Here is a 16464-nt window from a genome sequence, read left to right as displayed (position 1 = left end):
GATTGTGCAATGCACCTGTGTGATCATGGCAATGAACAACAGACAAGACCTTTGGTGACATCTCCCCAAATGAGTTGAAAGCATTTATCGATGACCTGGGGGCAGCCACTGTAAGGAAAAGGATGTTGATTATCTTAAGAAAGTGCTTTGAGCGCTACAAACAATTTTGTATCGCTCTTAACCCACAGAAGTGTGTCTTTGGAGTTCCTTATGGGATATTGCTAGGCCATGTGGTCAGTTCAGTAGGGATCGCAACTGACCCTAAAAAGATCAAAGTTATAGTCACTATGAGTCCACCACGCACTCCGAAAGAGGTACATAGATTTTTGTCCTCGATAGGGTACTATCGGAGGTTTATAAATGCCTTGGCAGAAAGGACGTTGCCATTAACAAACTTGTTATCCTTTAGTTGTCTATTTGTATGGAGCAACCCTTGTAAGGTAGCTTTTGAGGATGTGGAACAGGAGCTAGTAAAAGCACTAGTTTGAAAAGCACCTAAAAGAGGCGAGGTATTTTACATATTTTTAGCAGCCATCATGCATAGTATCAGCTGCTGTTTAGCCCAAATCTGGGAGGAAAAGTGGTATCATCCGATAGCTTTTGCTAGTCGAAAATCGGGCATATCAGAAATTAACTACACCTACATGGAGAAGTTGTGCCTTGCGATGGTCTTTGCAACTAAAAAATTCAGGCACTACATCCTCTATGAGAAGGTAGTGTTCTATACGAAGGCGGAAGGGCTTAGATTGCTTATGAACAAGCTACAACCGCCTGATCATCTGGCAAAGTGGTTAATCACTTTTTGCAGGAGTTCGATTATGAGATTAAGAGTAAGCCACCAAGGTTACAGGGGATTTTGGAATGCCTTGTGGATTTTGGGGAGCCGAAAGAGGCTTTGGTTGAAGGAAGTGATATTGAAGAAATATTTAAAGTTGATACAGCTTCTATTCCATCTTGGTATGCTGCTATCACACATTATCTATCAATAGGAGAGACTGGAGCTGGTTTATCAAAATCTGAAAAGAGAAAAATCAAACAATAGGCTTTGAAGTTTTCCTTGATCGCAAGAACACTATATCGACAGGGTGTTGATGATATCTATCGCCGATATGTGATGTCTGACGAGGTTCCTTTCATCTTGGAAGAGTGCCATGACTCTGCATGTGGAGGGCACTTCACTGGATGGTTGACGGCATAGAAAGCTTTAAGAGATGAATATTGGTGGCCATCCATCTTCCAAGATTCCTTTGATTATGTTAAGAGATGTGATACTTGTCAAAGACATGACAGCAAAGAGAATAGGAAACGCCCACTTATGCCTATTATGGCTATCCTTCCATTTGAGAAGTGGGGCATTGACTTTGTGGGTCCTATCACCTCGTCGTCTACTACTCAGAAGAGGTACATTATAGTAGCAACTGATTATTTTACAAAATGGTCAGAAGCGCGGGCAACGAGGCAAGACAATACAAAAGAGACTGCAAGTTTTCTTTTAGAGCAGATTATCTGCCATTTCGGTCCACCGAAGGAACTAGTGTCACGGACCGTGGAACTGACCTTTTAAATAAAGTGATCAAAAGCTTGACTGAAGCTTGGGAAATCAAGCAAAATAAAATGACCCCTTATAATCCGCAAGCTAACGGGCAAGTCAAGAGTACTAATAAGCAGCTTGTGGGTACCTTGTCTAAAATAGTCTCTGAGAAGAAACGAGACTAGGATAGGAAGTTGTATGTGGCAGTATGGGCGTACAATACAATGTTCAAGCGAGCTACTGGCCATACTCCATTTAAATTATTTTATGGGGAAGAGAGTGTGTGTTACCCCTTGAAATTGAGTTGTCAACCGCACGGTTTGCAATTAACCACTCTTTGGGGGATGAGGATGCACTCTTTGAACATTTCACGACCATAGCCCACCTGGATGAACTGAAATTGCAGAGCTTATTACACCAGGAGGTAGCTAAACGTCGAATGAAGCAGTTGCATGACCTTAAAGCAAAGAAGTATACCTTTAAAAAGGGGCAATTAGTTCTGTATTACGACGCGCGTAGGGAGCTCTTTCCAGGGAAGCTGGAACCTAGATGGGATGGCCCCTACAAGATTGTTAGGATAGGGAAAAATAGGTCTACGGTTCTACTAGCTGACACGTTTGGTGATCCATGTTGGGGAGCATGCTCACAAGCCTCCGCACCTTGTCAAGGGTTGCCCTCTTTGTGCCCTGTTGAACACTGTGAGCATGCTCCCTAACATGGATCACCAAATGTGTCATTGTAGGATCCAGTGGCAACACATAATAGATCATGCATTTGCAAATGGCTGCACAAGTAGCAATATTTTGACAATAGTGACATGTTATCTTGGATTTTCCCTCACTTGCAGGATAACCCATGCTCACGGTTCTATCCAAGTGACCATGGAAAAAAACATCATTGTATTTTCCCTCTGTTATGTAGTAAGGACAAGTGATCCTGAGACATTGAAGACTTCCAAGACAATAGCTCAAGTGCACAATGCACTCAATTGCCATATTTGTTTGTGAGGGCCGCAACCACATGTGACAATCATATTTTTGTTTAATACCCATCACTCATTTCTTGCTATGTGTGGCTGGAAGCTCAAAAGCAATTGTGCCATTATACTCGATTGGGAGCTCATCCACCCTTCGTGGAGGTCCATAGAGCACTAGTAATTTTTTCAATCTACCCGTTCTAGCTTTCTCCTCAATGAAAGCTGCAATGGAGTTATCATAGGAAGATAAGTCCTCGCTTTGGCTGCCCACACATAGGTCCTCCTCGACATTTGTGTCATGTAGATCCTTATGGATCCCTCCGTCATTGCATGCACCTATTGAAATTGTTACTTCATCAACATCCTTCTTGTTATCTGAGGGTATGTCAAGACACACTGGAGTTGATTTGCTACAACTAGGAGTACAATCAATGTAGTTGTCAATCTTATCTTCTATTGACTCAATACTGTTAGAGATGCACACATAGTCATTTGAGTGCATGATAGAGTAGGTGGGTGATAATGTACTATCAATTAGATAGTGTGCATGCCCTTGATGATCCCATCTTGAAGACACGGTGACGTTGTTTGCTCCACCATCATTCTTTATGACGGCTTGCAACCCCTGGTATTTTTGTGTTGGAGGCAATAGATTCTGTAGGTAGTACTCACTCAAAAGAACCTCTCCATTTCTTAATGAAACCCTGTGCTCTAAGCAATCATTGGCTAGTCTCCATGTCAAAATAGCAAAACTCGACATGTTGTGCCCTCTGGTGGGTTAGTATTTGATGAAGAGAAGAAAACTCTGAATAGAGCTCATAGTGTGTATTTGATGAAGAGAAGGAAACAGTTCACCATCGGATGACTGTGTAGAGAAAAAAGGGAGGCATGGAGGAAGTTACAAGAGGGTTAGAATAACCTCGAAGCTATAGCAACTGTCACTACAAGCAGAGATGACTAAATAGTGAATATGCACACTCATCAAAATTTAAGAGCCATAGTCATTCATCGACATTTAAGAGCAATAATAAATAAGCATAATCATCAGAAATTAAAAGCAAAATTTATGACTCAATCACCCACCATCCTTCACCTTTATTTCCCTCTATCATTCTGACTATATATCTAACTACATTTCTGACTATATATCTAACTAAATAACCAACTATGCACTCATAATTAAGAGCTCTCGCCCCATGAGTTTTTCAAAATAATGTTGTAAATTAGATTAAATTAATATTTTAAAGATTTATTTACGTTGTATTAATTACCTAATTATTTAACGACTAACTAATTACCTAATTATGTAATTACCTAATTATTAATTATTTAACAGCTAACTTACGAGAGAGAGACTAACTAGCTTATTAGTCTCTCTCTCTCTCTCTCTCTCTCTCTCTCTCTCTCTCTCCTCTCCCTCTCTCTCTCTCTCTCCCTTCTCTCCCTTCTCTCTTTCTCCCTCTCTCTCTCTCGCGACACACACACACACTCTTTCTCCCTTCTCCCTTCTCTCCCTCTCTCTCTCTCGCGACACACACACACACACACCAAGGCAAAAAGACTCTTTCTCCCTTCTCTCCCTCTCTCTCTCTCGCGACACACACACACAAGAACTCTCCCCCCACACACACACTCTCTCTCTCTCACGCGTCCCTCCTCCCTAGACCTGCAGCCTGAACGCCCCGCAACCCCTGCCCTGTAACTCCTGCCCTTGTTGAGGTACGCCACTCTGAAGCAAAATGCTTGATTGTGTGTGCTAGCGTGGTGCAGCTCGATTGTGTGTGCTCGATTGTTGAGGTTCGTGGTGTAGCTCGATTGTGTTCGTTAGCGTAGCGTGTGCAGCTCCAAGTGGCATCGTGCAGCTCTGCGTCCACGCAATCGTTGACATACAGACTCCAAACGTTGAGATTGAAGCCCCCCAATCGTCCGCGTTCGCACGGAATATGGGTGGGCTTATGCACTCCGCGTCAGCGTGGCATCAGCGTCTTGCACCTCCGCATCAGTGTCTGTGTCAGCGTTAGCGTCTTGCACCTCCGCGTGGCGTTGTCCATGTCACCTCAGCTCTCCTGTGTGGTGTCGTGCAGCTGCGCCTAGCGTCGTCTGTGTCGTGCAGCTCATCCGTGTGGTGTCGTGCAACTCTGCGTGGACCTTACAAATCGTGCAGCTCGTTGACATTGAAGCCCCCCAATCGTTCACGTCCGTGCGGACGATGGGTGGGCTTATGCACAAGCCTATTTTCATTGAATTTTCTAACTTTAAGAGGTTCTTTGTGTATCATGAGATTGATTGTGTATTAAAGAGGTTGATTGTGTTATTAACCTTAAAGAGGTCGATTGTGTTATTAACCTTAAAGAGATTGATTGTGTTGTTAATCACCTTAAAGAGATTGATTATGTTGCTAATCTTAAAGAGATTGATTGTGTTGTTAATCTTAAAGAGGTTGATTGTGTATCTATTTGCAAGTGCAGAGAAAGTTATGGCACCTAAAAGAGTGCTTAGAAAGAGAAAGAAATGTGTGTCACCTCATAGTAGCCGTGAAGTCTGTATGAAGCTACATTCAGGATGTGTTCCTGGGCGGATCTTAGAGCAAGAAGCATCATCGCATTTGAGATCAGTGGACACTCCTTCAACAAAGAAAGGACGTGGTCCAAAAAGATGTGTCTACATTGATGACGAAGCACAAGTGGATGGGGACTCTAATACAATTGACGGGGTTGCAGAGCACACAGGTAGTCACTTATGTGTCCATTTCATTTACATATGACTGTTTGTTCATTGTTATGTATTGTTTTATCTATGTATATATTGTCTACCCATTATATATGATTGGTTTAATGCTACTATTATTTATTGTTACTTATTAATATCTGCTCCTACAGAGACTAATGTGCAGCATGATAGTCTAGATGACAAAGAAGAGGTGAGTGGTGATAGTGATCAAGGGGAGAATGATGATGAAAAAGAAAAGAAGCACTCAAGGAACTTAGGCAAGCAAGTCTCTCTAGGACTGTTGAAGGATGTGCTGAGTCAATTTTATATAAAAAAGAGGACGTTGCCTCCTCTTGTGCCTCTTTGCAAATTGGTGGCTCATGAGGCAGTCAGATTTGCTACGGATGATGCCTAGTGGTTGATTCCTTCCTTTGATTCCACTGGTTATCTTGAGACTATGGGACACTTCCTTGTGTCAGTTGAAGGTCCAAGAGGGGAGACCATGTCTGTGACAGCCAGCAATCTAGATGAATGGGGTCCAATATGGCATCAAAGAAATGAGGACTTTGAGAGGGCTCTTGGAAGAGAGTGGCAAGACCTTAAGGGTAAAAAGTTCTTGGCTTGGGATGGAAACCACAGGCTTAAAACGTGGTGGAAACGCATCAAAGAAACTAAGTTGTCCACTATACATGCAAGTATTGAATGTTTTTATCCCATTCTTATGTTAGTTGGTTTTCAATTACAGAGTACTCTGACTGTGCTCACTACCATGTTAGTGTACGGTGCCAATTAATTGAGGTGCCAAAGGCAAAGGAAGCAGAGCTACTACTCGCACTAGACACCACCAACGCATAAGTCTTCTTTCTTTAACTATGCTCCTCTTTGTAATATGTTACACTTACATTCTCATATGATGCTTTTGTTTGTTTTCAATAGTATTACTAGAGCTCGTGTTACTCCAAATATTGCGCATGAGGTGTATATGTTTCAAAAGTTTGGTACTGCAAACAAAGACTCCATTCTAGATAGATTGAGTCTAGCCATGAGGAAGTGGGCTGAGGTTGAGATGAGTATAGAGGCAAGGTATTATCATGGTGTTGCTCCATGGTATAACTCTCCTTGCGGTTTAATATCTCAGCTTGTATGGAAGGTGATTTTCTATCTATGGCTCACTTGTATGAGTGCTTTTCTATCTCTATTTTAGTTTTTTTTTTTGGAATGATAGGATGAATTTCATGTCCATTTCAAAAGAAACTGCGAAGCTTGAGGCTCTTGGTCTAGATGAGGTAGAGAGGAAGAAACGTTTGGAGAAGGCTACAAGGGTGGAAGAGGAGCGCCTTAAGGATAGGGGTTACAAGTACCTATCCATTGCTAATCCCCAAAATGGTGATGAGTTCTTTAAGTTGTTATTTGGGCTAAAGTGGGATGATGCAAGCATGCTCAAGATCACAAGAGACAAGTTGTATTGTCTCACAAGCTCAAAAATCCCTGCGGAAAGGTAATTTGTATATATAATGCAAGGTGTGTGTATGTGATGCTTTTTTATTCAATGCTTTCTATTTGCGTATATTGTTGTGCATCACAGGAAAAAAATATTGTTGCATCTTATGAGTCTCACAAAGGCCAAAGACCCCCAATACCCGCATTTTGGTGATTATAAGCTCTTTCAGGTTTACATGAAGAAAGAGACATATTGGGCTCACTTGCATTTAGAGGCACTACTTCAGATTGAAAGGATACAAGTAGAAGGTCCACAGCTACCAGATTCATTTGAGGAGTTCTTTAAGCTTAACATGAAGAATCATGTCATGCCGGTTGACTCAATGCAGTGCATTCATATTGCTTTCTTAAGTTCTTTCTTAAAATGTATATGTGCTAATGTTAAGCGCTTGTGAAACTTGTGTAGGCTTTTGTACACCTCTTGGATGGAGTGAAATCTTCAGATATTGCAGAGAAGATGCCAAAGCTTATGTTTTCAGTCAAACGTGTGATTTATAGGTTAGCATCAAAACTATTTTTTTGCAAACTCTTCATCTTAAATGTAGTAGATATAATGGCACTTGAAAGCCTATTTATGTTATTGATTTTTCTATTCTAAGCTCCACCTGAAAGCTCGAGGTTGGGTGGTTTGTTTATTATTATAAAACTATTGTCTTATATAAAGGAGATTGTGTGTCTAATTTTCATTTTAGATTGCATGCATTTACTTGCGTAATTGGCAAGAATGTTGCAGGTGGATACTACAATGTGTAGAAGAGAAGAGGCTGGATGTAGCTCCGCAATTCACAAGAGAGTGGATTGATGTTCATGACGAGAACACTATGTATTCTCCATCATTACGTGAGAGAAAATTGACAGCATTGGAGGCAAGTGTTTGCCCTTGGTGGCTGGATTACCCTGTGGGGGTTATCCCTAAGCAAGAGAAAGATCTGCGTGAGAGTAAGTACTTCAATCTATGTAAACATCTCGTCGCTTTTGTAGAAATAGTTTTTGTGCTCATGCATGGGAATCTAAGGGTGAACGATACTATGTAGGATTCAAGGAGAAAGTTGATACTCATGAACCGCTTACTGCACCCACCACTGTAGAGGAGCAAGCAAGCAAGGATACCAAAGGTGCAGAAGGAAGTACTCAGGCTAGTGAAGCTAGCAAGGATGCTACACATGCCACCCAAGGTACTCAAGGTAATCCAGGGAGAAAAAATGCCACCAAAGGTGCAGAAGGAAGTACTCAGGCTAGTGAAGCTAGCAAGGATGCTACACATGCCACCCAAGGTACTCAAGGTAATCCAGGGAGAAAAAATGTGCTAGAGTCCTCTATGACGCCCACCACCTCCTTTGTTGCAAATTCATCTCTTGGTCGAGAGAATTGGGAGAGGCGACCTATGAACCGTTTAGTAGGTAAGAAGTCTTATATTAACTTGAAATTCATGTGCTTTATTGGTCGCCCATGAAGATAGTCGTGTATGATTATTAAAAATAAATGACTTTGAAATAATTGTTGCAAGGTTCCAGTATCAAACATATGTTGATGCTCTATTAGTGGATGTGACCCAAATTGATAGATTTGCCCTTTATAGGTAGACATGACAACTACACATTGCAAGAACATCAATTTACATGTTGCATATAGCATTGCATCATCGTTTACTTTGCATTAATGACTATGTTGTTTTGTGTATAGCATCAACAAGTTTTTTGCAACACAAAATATGCATCTTTATAGCAAAGATGGAGTTCCATGTCAAGAGGTGGCTCGATTGATATTTGCGGATTTTCCTATGAGCTTGCTTGTGGATGCTCTAGGTCCCATCCCATTGGGTAAGTTATGCTTTCTATCACACAAGGTTTACATCAAACTCACTTCTCATATATCATAATGCCAATGTTGTTTGTAGAGGGCATGACTATTCCCAAGTGGAACACGTTCTCAAAGGGTCTAGTTATGGGTTGTATGGACCTTGCTCGCGAGTATTTGGCCGACCAGGGATTCTTAGTCACTATCTGCTTAGCAGAGCATATAGGTGAGTTTATTACGGATGCGGCAAGAGTGGGGCTTGTGCTTCACCGCACTTGGACACTCATGTGTGACTCCAAGGCTTATTGACATCCTGTTACTAGAGAGGCGGTAAGATAACAAAGTTGGATATGTTGAACGTATGGTTGTATGTTCTAAATAAAGTTTTTGTTACATGTTTAAATAAAAACATGGATCACTTATTCTATTTCCACTCGTGAATAGGTACTTGATCTTACTGTGTTTTTTTGGCATCGTGTTGGTTATGTTTTTCCTTGCTACGACAGAGAGGCTGGGGAGAAGATTTCAGAGAGATTGTTTCCAGCGTATCGTAGCTACATGATGGATGATTGTGTCTTTCCCATGGACGTTGATGGTGTCATTGTCAGAGGCGGAGCAGAGAGGTCTCATCTTTCCTATCGGTAAGTAGTCTTGCATGTTTTTGCTCTCAGGTTACCTTGTATGGTATTTTCATTGTTTCTACTTGCATGGCCGCAAAGATTCTATATCTTGATTGGTGATATGTGATTGTGATATGGTTAGGTGGTTACTAGCTACATTTACGAAGCGCTACAACTATGTTTTGGATGTGTTTGCGGGGTGTGGTGGTTTGAGGCCAGTGCAGAGGAGATGAGACATTGCATGTGTCTAGAAATAGATGATGTTCTCTATGGGGAGTGTTTGTCCACCATAGTGTGTGGACCAGTACCATGCTGAGAGAGAGTGTGTGTTTTTTTTCGAGAGACTCTAGACATTTCATTTTGTTACTACTTTTATATGTTTATTATACACTTCGTCATGTGACTATGCCCGATTTTGTCTAAGAGATTACATGCATTGGGATCTTTTATTTGTTTTTAGGAAGAGTGTACCTTGCGACTATTTGACACGAATATATTTTACTAGTTTTCCGTTGGTTTTGTTTTCTTGATGCGTGTTCATGTAAATGCAACGTGTCATACTCCTTAAGTAAAAGTGAATAATTTCTATTTTCTTTTTGTGTCACTTTATGCCCACACGTAGTATGACTGTGAATTAGTAATCCTGCTATGAATGTATACATGCAAACCACACATGACATGAGATATTTCCATGTGGGGTATGCTGCAAAGAGATATTTATATGCAGAATGGATATGTTGCACGAAAAAGCTCGAAAAAAAGAGATTGATTAGAAAAGAACGAAAATGAAAGCCCGCAAAAATAAAATCCCCCACCAATATATTCAATAATAAATATTCTACATCCATGTTCATTCGATTCTTCATCTTTATTCTCTCTTCTACACACCCTTTTATTAGCACATCATCTAGAAAAGGCATAATAAGATGTGCTATGTAATTGCGCAATACTTTAGTGTTGCATTCATCATTTGTGCAATAAATTCATTGTCCCCTATGGGTAAGTGCATATATAGTTTAAATCCACTAGTGTCTTCATGGTAGTGACATATGTACTTTTAATTGCTAATTGGAAGTGATCATAACCAACATATATGTCATCCAAACAATATTTACCTCTATCAGGAAAATCCTCTCCAAATTCATCCACAATTATACCTACTCCCACATTCCTAATAGTCACTTTATTAACTAGTTGCATATCTTGAATGAATCTCAACATCTCATTTTTCTTGGATATTGTGAACCACTTGTTTGAGTGTACTAAGATTAGAGATCCTGATACAACTAAAGGAGATACTTGACTTTCTGGAGTTCACATGGTTGAATCCTTCATATTGTTAAATGATGCATCATAATCCTACAAAATGAATGTTAGTATTATGATTATTAGAAAGTGATCTAGATCTAAGTTGTAGAAGGGTTGTGTGACAGTATCACAACATACATTTTTGTCATTGAATGTGCACTCTTATTGTTTTTCAAACATAGAGCGAATGAGTAAGCAATGGTCTATGCCCCCACCATAAAATTGCATGTGCTTACAAAGATCAAGGCTCAAGTCTTAAACGTCCCTCCTTATATGCATACAATTTTATTGGAGTACATCTTTTGTCATGCTTGAATATTCATTGCGTTAAATCACTTTTCAATTTTACTAAAGGTTCTAATCTCATTACGATTAGTAGGCCAATAGAGTATAGCACTCCTCTAGCTACATGCAAATCATTTATAGATTGATCATTTTATTTTATTGATTGATGAAATGGCTCAAATGTGTACGAAGAGTATATGTAGAGATTTGAGTTAAATCTTAGTAGCAATAGAGATAAATATGGTGTTTAGGATTGGTGCCCATGTTGTGTCTTAAGCATGTGCCATGGCCATTTTGGGTATTAAACAATATGAAAATATTAAGCATGTGATGTCAAATGTGAAGTCAAAAAACCATGGTATGATGTGCAGGATATATATGTTTGGATATACATATGTGTAATCAAGAGAAGTTAAAACCTAGCACGAAATTTACCCACCCCCTCCTTTGAGTGAGTTAATCCATGTACAACATAATCAAGTTCACCTAGCCTAGGTTTCAATTAATTGCTTGTGTGATTATTTAAAGTAAGTAAAATTTGCTAAGGATGATTTCATGAGATAAAAACGGCCATTATTTACTTTTTTTGTAGCATGATTAACCTTTTTTTTTCTTACTTCCCTATCGACTTCTCCCTATCCTTGTGTAGCCAAGGAGGGACAATATAGTAAGGGTAGGTTCCAATGTACTCAAGATTTCATTCTATCCTTGGACTAGAAAATTTGTCATGCAATATAACTAGGAGTGAATCGAGCTACTAGTGTGCAATAGTTTTGAGAAAAAACTAGCTAGAATTGAGGGCACAAGATAGGTGGTCACTATAGACCAACCCTATTGTGTGATGTCCCTTGGAAGAATGGAAGGGTTGAACTTTGGGTCCAAGAGGATACTTCATCAATTCAAAGCCTTCTCAAATATGGCTACCTAACTAGGAGGTGTGGGGTAGGGTAGATCCATGTGGAACTAGTAGGCCAAATCAGGTATTGGTGTTGATATGATTGTCTTTTGTTAAAGATGATTATGTAAGTCAAAACTTTATGTGATTTTTAGAAAAATATTATTCCAATATTATTAGTTGCTAAGGGACATCGATTTAAAGAACATGTATTAAAGATGCAATGAAGAAGTGTGCATGCATACCAAAATACAATATGGTAGTAATTAAAATCCTGAAAACACACTCGTTGAGTGAATGGAATGTGGGAGGATGGACATCTCCACGATTCCACCTAACGGATGGATGGGCCCACTCAATCACCTGCCTATTAATTCGACATGAGATTTGTATAGCATCTAGTAGGGCTGGGAACTATAGCTAATCCCATTTCAAGCTCAAGTGATACACTCTTAAGAAAACATATATAGCATGTGCATTCAAAAGGTAGTAAAAATACATACTCTACAAATTAGGTTTTAGTAAAATGGCCCCATCATTTTTAGAACCTTACAAGTGTTTGTTAAAATAATACATACTCTAAAATTTTGATCTTAATAAAATGGCCCCATCATCTTTAGAAACTTACAAGTTTTTGTTAAAAGTTCATTTTTTAAAATACCTTATGTAAAAACGTCTATATAAATGTTTTCCAAATTACTAGTTTAATAAACCCATCCTCTTGAACTCTCGGTGTATCCTTACATTTTTATTGATGATCTCCTCAAAATTCTAAGGAAAATGGGTATGACAGTGCAATGAACAAGGGGTTGGTACTTACTCCTCATTTCACACTCTCCAAGAGTTAAGCATAGGATTAGTTCATTTAGCAAGACATGCTAGTTCGCCCAAGGGTACAATGTAAGCCTCACTAGATTAGCTCAAGCTATCAGCAGATTTTAAATTTAAGGTAGAGCTAGATCCACTAGAAATTGGTCATCCCAATAATCCAAAATGGGTTAAAACAGTAGATGGCTCACTCATCATTGGATCTAGCTGCCTATTAAAATGTTACTCACATCAATCTAAGATTGGGTTCCTCACCTTATCACCATCAAAGGTAGATGGTTGGTTCATCACTAGATCTAGTCAACTACTAAAAGGTTACTTATCAATCTAGGATTGGGTACCTCACATTATCATCGGCAAAAGTTAACATACTATACATTATAAAAATTGATCTCTAAAGTATTTATACAATCATCACTAAAAATATGATATTAATCAATAAAACCATCAAACTATATTGTATTATCATTATAACACCATACTTTGTTTTTCTTTTTAATAAATCGTAAAATCTAAAATTCTTTTTTCTAACCATGGAAACCTACTAGAAATGAAATGGGTGAGATGGGACACAACTATCAAGCCAAGCAAGGATCTCTAAGATTTTTGAGGGTTCATATCTAGAAGCTCTAGTTTATAACAAAAAAACGTGAAACAATTAAACATACAAGAAACAAAAACCCAACTAGCAAGTTGTCAAATACAATTGTGGATTTAGCTCAAGGACATATAATCGCTAAGATAGTATACAATTTCCAATTGTAGGATTGCATGTGAAACGAGTGCAAGAATCTAAAACATTACATGTACTTCTTAGTGAGTAGTTGTTGCCAGCAATGGGGCAACTAATACAAGAGTTCCTACTAACCACAAATCCCAAGTATTGTACCTCATGGCACATGAAAGGATGACTATTGTTCTTAAAGTAGGAAAAATAACTACTATGCACTACTTAGCCAATGCAACAACATACTACACATGAGTTTAAATATCAAGACTATACTTTCCCAAAGCATGATAAATAGCCCGAATTCCTAAACATAATTTCTACAATCTAGTTGATTATTGAGGGTCTAATGATTATCACCTATCAAGAACTACACTTGCTCAACAAAAGATAGATACTCCAATCTCACTCAAGAACAAAACTTGCTCAATGGGAGGGAGATAATCGAATCCATGTAATATGCCCTATTTTGTACAATATTTTCCAATGAAGGTTTTACTTCAAGGGCCAACAAGACTAAGAATAACACAAATGGCCTAATCAATATATAACTTTTGGGATATTTCTTAAGGTCACTTGGACAATTGGGTGTTAATAAGTATTTTCTTCCCAAAAGAATTCCTGAACAAACTATGCTACTTTCAAATAGCTTGATATTAAAAAATGCCATTGGGATTGTTCAAAATCTCGATAGGACCTTTTGGAGTAACAAAGAAGCCCATCAAATAAATAGATAAGCTGAAATGCTTTCCCATGGAATTACAACACCCTATTAAAGTGCAAGTGGAAAATGGTGATGAGGAAATCACCACACAAATATGCTCTCAGCTGCCCCTATGTCTGGGTGGAAATTATGTGGCATTAGTAGACTTGATTGCACTAGAAATGAGCCCCATTGATATTTTCTTGGGCTATGATTGACTAATATACTTGGAAAAAATTACTATGGACTTCTCTCAGCTCTATATGGAGTTCATCATAGAGGGGCAGCTCGTACACTTATAGGAAATTCGTGAAAATGCATATTTTCAACTTATTACAACAAGTAACTTAAGAGGGAATTTAAGAAACGTTCACAAATATTTGTCTTACACTTGAATAAGGAAGTCATAAATAAATCAGTCCTCAAACTCGGCGAATAATTCACTATTGAAAGCCTTGTTACAAGAGTATAAGGATTTATTTCAAATGTCTATTGCCCTCCCCCCCCCCCCCCCCCCCCCCCCGCTCCCTAAGAGGTATAACAAGAACAACCAAAACAATTCACAGAATCCCTTTATCCAAGACAACCAACTGTAAAAGTCTCCCATAGATTCAAGGTCATTGGGGATAAAGGTGCCTATGCCTAGCCCCCCGTGTATTAGTTACACTGACAGTACCCACACCGTTGTCGGAGGGGTTTTTGTCGAAAGGTCGAATCCACTGGGGATTAGAAGTAGAAGGAAGTAGAGATAGGAGATGGAAGAGAAGATAGAGAATACCCAAGTGGTAAACACTACAAAGAAAAATCACAATGAATTGAATCAATATGTATTGAAAGAACCTGGAACCTTCGCACTACTCAGAAGCAATCTCCAAGCATTAGATCTCCTGGAGCTTCTTCATAGAACAAAATGTGCATAAAAGTTACAGCTCCTTCTCTGCTGCTCGAAACCCAAATCTGATGGCTATGTTGGCTCTGAAAGGGGGGTAAAACCCCAGGACACCTTTTCACTGATCTTCCAGATCACTCCTTCTTCTTCTTTCAGTTCAATCTGCAGTTTTTAGCCTATTTACAACGATCGCGACATGCGCGATTTTGTCAATCTGTCCCTCTTGTGAAAATCCCCTAATTGGCTGAAAAAGCAACTAGCTTTTTGCATGCCATCCTAATCTAGAAGCTTTTTTCTAACTTTTTCAGATTTTTACAATAAATAATATTAAAAAAAGACTAAAATTATCCAAAAATCTAGTAGTTTTGGATAATACATGCAACTCACACTAGTACTAATGGCTCAGATCACATTGACTCTCTAGATCAATAAAGAAGTCGGATGATGATGCATTCCATACTTTTTCACACTGTGTCCTCATAACATCATGACATCCACCCCCTCTAAACCTGCACATCCTCTGGTGTGTGCCAAAATCCTAGTTGTCATTGGATTTTGAGTCCTCATCCTTTGCAACCATATCCTTTACTTCTTCATCTTCCATATCTTCCTGGTTAGCCCCTGTATCAGGACCACTATTTTCTTCCAATTCTAGCAACTCATGGGTAGTAGATTCCTGCCTTTTGAATAATTTGATTCTTTTCCCTGCTACTGGAAGTTTGATGGTTGTCCCATCCAGCTCATTTAATGCAAAAGTAGCATTATCAAACACATGTCTTACCACATAGGGTCCAAACCATCTTTTGTAAACTTTATGCATGGAACTATGCTGGTTGTCTAAACTGCTATCATAAACCAATACCCAATCCCCATATTGTATGGTTCTTGGTCTCACCCTATATCTTTTGTCAAACCGTTTCTTGTTCTATATTCTTGCTGCCCTTAACTTTGCAATTGCTGCCTCTATGTCTTCTGACTTTCTTTCCAACTTTCTAATGCATAAGGCTAACAACTCCTCTCGATTCAACTCCTCCTCCCAAGGTAACACACATCCATGTGACTGTCATCTCTTCTATGGTCATGATAGGTTTTTGACCATACATCAATTCTGTAGGCATATATCCTGTAACAGCACTATGAGTTGTTTTGTCGGCCCACAAAGCATAAGGGAGCAATCGTGGCCACTCTTTTACCTTCTTTCCACATGCTTTTGCCAATGCCTTCACAATAGGTGGGTGACCTCTTTCACTTTTTCCATTTTCTTTAGGGTTAGAGGCTGAAGTTAAAGCAAGCTTTATCCCCAACCGTACGAATAAATCATGAGCTTCATTTGCATCCAATTCACCCCTATTTGCTGTAATTTTTCCCACACAGCCATACTAACAAAAGATCTCTTCTAAGAGAAACATACATACAACATTTGTTGTCTTAGTACGTAAAGCGTTCCCTTCCACTTGATTAGTCAAGTCTTCACGAGCAAGAACAAGATACCTCATTTGCCAAAGACCTCTAGGCATTGTGACCAAATCCACCACCCACTTAAAATGAAGATACAATGGATATGTGGGTTGCAATCCATCCCGATGTCTCACAGATGAATACAATTGATATGTCGTACATGTTTTCACAAAGTAAGCAACATCCTTATACATACCCTACCACCAATATCTTTCTTTGATCTTTGCAAAAGTACCCC

This window comes from Lygodium microphyllum, chromosome 27 (assembly GCF_053477565.2).
Source record: "Lygodium microphyllum isolate KBCC chromosome 27, Lygodium_microphyllum_v1.1.10, whole genome shotgun sequence".
Lineage (NCBI taxonomy): Eukaryota > Viridiplantae > Streptophyta > Polypodiopsida > Schizaeales > Lygodiaceae > Lygodium > Lygodium microphyllum.
This window is presented reverse-complemented; position numbering follows the sequence as displayed.